The sequence below is a fragment of the Cyprinus carpio genome, unplaced genomic scaffold, assembly GCF_018340385.1.
Source record: "Cyprinus carpio isolate SPL01 unplaced genomic scaffold, ASM1834038v1 S000006677, whole genome shotgun sequence".
NCBI classification, from domain to species: domain Eukaryota; kingdom Metazoa; phylum Chordata; class Actinopteri; order Cypriniformes; family Cyprinidae; genus Cyprinus; species Cyprinus carpio.
The window spans coordinates 91,725-95,083 of record NW_024879295.1 but is presented as its reverse complement, the minus strand read 5'-3'; the positions used below and the strand labels follow the sequence as shown (position 1 = coordinate 95,083).

The 3,359-nt window shown below is 33.8% G+C and overlaps 1 long non-coding RNA gene across 1 annotated transcript; it reads left to right on the top strand.

Moving 5' to 3' along the window:
* Positions 1 to 1,732: 1,732 nt before the first annotated feature.
* On the top strand, positions 1,733 to 3,086 carry LOC109109268. Its single transcript, XR_006159716.1, has 3 exons — positions 1,733 to 1,770; positions 1,863 to 1,909; positions 2,086 to 3,086. It is a non-coding gene; the product is annotated as an uncharacterized LOC109109268 (long non-coding RNA).
* Positions 3,087 to 3,359: the final 273 nt, after the last annotated feature.

Here is a 3,359-nt window from a genome sequence, read left to right as displayed (position 1 = left end):
CTGTATCAATTCTCAAAAACATAATATTGATATAAAAAAAAAAAATCATACAATATTCATGGCAGTTGTTTTGCTTTGTTTATTTCCTGACCGTTAGATGGCAGTCTTCATCTCTGAACAAATCCTGAGTGACAGGAAATACTAGCATTAGAGCACTTGTTAATGTAGTTCGCTGCTAGTAATGGAGGGTGAAAGATTTATCCCAGTTCATGTTTCGTGCTAAGAAGCTGAAGTGTGCTGTCATTTAGGCTTTTGTGGTAATGTCCACTGCGGGACTGTTGCACCGGCGCTGCCTCAGTTCTGCCGCTTGCCGCGACCCGTGCGAAGAGGCGGGAGGGGGTCACCTCGTGGCTGCAGTTTCTCTCATTTTGGGGGCGTTTTGTGCAGTTGGTGCGGTGCTCGCATTGCGGTTTTCGATTGTGGTAAAGTTAGTTTGACGTTTCAATTCAATTCAATTCACGTTTATTTGTATAGCGCTTTTTACGATACAAATCATTGCAAAGCAACTTTACAGAAAATTAAGTTTCTACAATATTTAGTAGTAGCTTATCAGTGGTGACTGTCAGTTCATGTGCATATGGCAGAAATGTTCAGAAAAATCAATAACAGACGTAAACAAACAGACGATTAACACTATTAACAGCAATTATGCAATCAAACTTATAGCAAAATGTGGTAGTTCTGTATGTTGTCTCTGGGTTGAGAAACTATGTCTCCCTCTGAGGGGCTGGCATCATCTCTTCTCAGGAGTTCTGGATCCAGAATCTAACTTACCAAAATACTAAAAACCAAGGGATGTAAGCAGTGGCAAAACAGAGAAACAAATAGAGACATAATTAGTGTAGCTGCTGTAGTTTAGTTAGTGTAGTTTAACCCAAGCTAAAGAATAATAATGCGCATTTGATCAGATATAACTGCAGTCCAAAATGATGAGATGCATTATTTGAATGCTTATTTGAAAATTATTTGAGGTGTGTTTTTAATCTAGATTTAAACAGAGAACGTGTGTCTGAACCCCGAACATTATCAGGAAATATACTGTAAATATATCAAAACTTCATTTTTGATAAGTAATATGCTTTGCTAAGAATTCATTTGAATAAATTTCAAAAGCAATTTTCTTAGTATTTAGATTTTTTTGCACTTTCCAGATTGTCAAATAGTTGTAATTTGAGCAAATATTGTCCGATCCTAATAAACCATACACCAATGAAAAGCTTATTTATTTAGCTTTCAGATGATGTATAAATCTCAATTTTGAAAAATTGACACTGGTTTTGTTGTCCAGGGTCACAAATTAAAGAAACTGTGCTCAATCAGGGAATGCACAGATAAAAATATGTGTTTTTAGTCTGGAGCTATGAGGAGCTACTTAGAGGCACATCTGACGTCTTCTGGAAGCTGGTTTCATCTCATCATGTTTTAAATGAACTAGATGTTATGAACTAACTTGTTTTTTTTTTCTGATCTGAGAGCTCTTTGTTTTTAAACCATCAATAATATGAAATAATCTCTGTATGTTAATAGATAAATAAGTTTTTGACATCTACACACTGGACCTGTAAAGATATCCAGAGGATATATATATAGTGAATATGGCATAAACTCACTGTCAGATTTTCTCACACTAATGGTGGTCTGTCATTAGTTGTTCCAGGTTCAGGTCTGTCTCCAGCTGCTGTAGCAGGAATTGTTGTTGGTGGTTTGATTTACTATCTGGTTTGATTTACTATCGTGTGATGATCTATCGCCGCAGCATCTTCAGAAATGGTAAGAATCTTCTACAGATCCTGTAGTGAGAGGAAAACCTTTTCATTTTGCAAAATTGGTGTTCAATTGTGTGTGATGATTTTTCAAAACAGACATGAAGAAAAAAAAACAGATTCCAGAACAAGTGTCTAATGATGAGGTAAGATACTGCAGTACAGTAGTGTGTCTTTAGATCTGTGTTTGGTTTCACCTGCACTGACAAAATCATCCTGATAAGAAACACATTTAAAACAGTGTAATTCTCTGATTGATGACAGATGTTCTAACTGTTCATTTCTGTCTCTTCACCTTCTGTGAATCTTTCTTTTCTTACAGACACAGATTGATAAAAGTCTCATGGCCTGAGAGGATCTCAACAGCTTAGGCAAAAAAAAAGCTCTTCTAAAAATATGAAGTAGGAAAATGAGATTGTGTTTTGAGCTGAAATATTGTAATACTTTGCATGTCTCTCATTAATGCTTAAGAGCTCAGGAAATATTATGAAATGGAAATATTAACAGCTGTTACAAGAAACATGTAATATTAACTGTGTGATGCTCACATTCATATTGTCTTTCTTCATTCATGTTCATTTGTAATTTTAGAATTAAAATGTCCTGTAATTGAATTTTCCTTCAAGGACATTTCAACTTTATTGTAAACATGCATATTACAAGCTGCATTTAAACTTTGGCTTAATATCTAATATTTTCAACTTATAAACCTGCAGTATATTTAATATTTCAGCACATTCTTTTATTTTACTTCTGGTTTATGTTTGTTACTTAAGTTCTTGTACAAAATGTTTAAAACAGAAAGTGAATGTTGATGTAGCTTACTGTTTCATGAATCTAATTTTCTAAGTTATTTGTATTTAAATCATAAATAACTTTCTTGTAGAATTCGGCCTTCCCACTAAATTTATACAACAAATACTTTGTGATGTATGAGAACACCTAAATAGACCATTTATCAGAAACAAAGAGTCAGTTCAGCTCACTGATGAAGATCAATGTTTGTAGCATCAAGATGAGGACAAAAAGTGACTGTTCAGTACTTCTGAAGTTGACATGAGTTACCAGTCTTTGACCAAAAAGAAAAGAGCAAAGCAAAGGGACTTTTGATGATTCTCTATGTAAACCTAAGTTCTTTTGTATATTTTTGTTTTATATATACATATATGCATTACCTTTGCACTGGTGATTGATATTTGAGGTATTACTATTTTGGTGAAATCCTTATGGAAAAAATAATTATTCCAGAACCACGGCTAATTTTTGCATTGAAACTGTCTCTATTGCACTTATATTTACTTATAATAAACTTTTAAATATTAATGCTGTAGATGTGTTTATATTCAGCCACCATTCAAATCTGATTCTGAACTCTTGACTAATTCTGATTATTTTATTAGGACACCCCTGCAGTTATACTATGTGTCTGTGCGCGGTTCGTAGATGTATATGCGTTGTTAGGTAAATATTCAGCTTTCAGTTCACTTGACGATGTGGGATTTTGTATTATTTTCATGGTAGCTGCATACAACTACAACATAACATGTTAAGAAGTTTATTCATATGAACAGTGTAATTAACATAGAGCAATAAAAA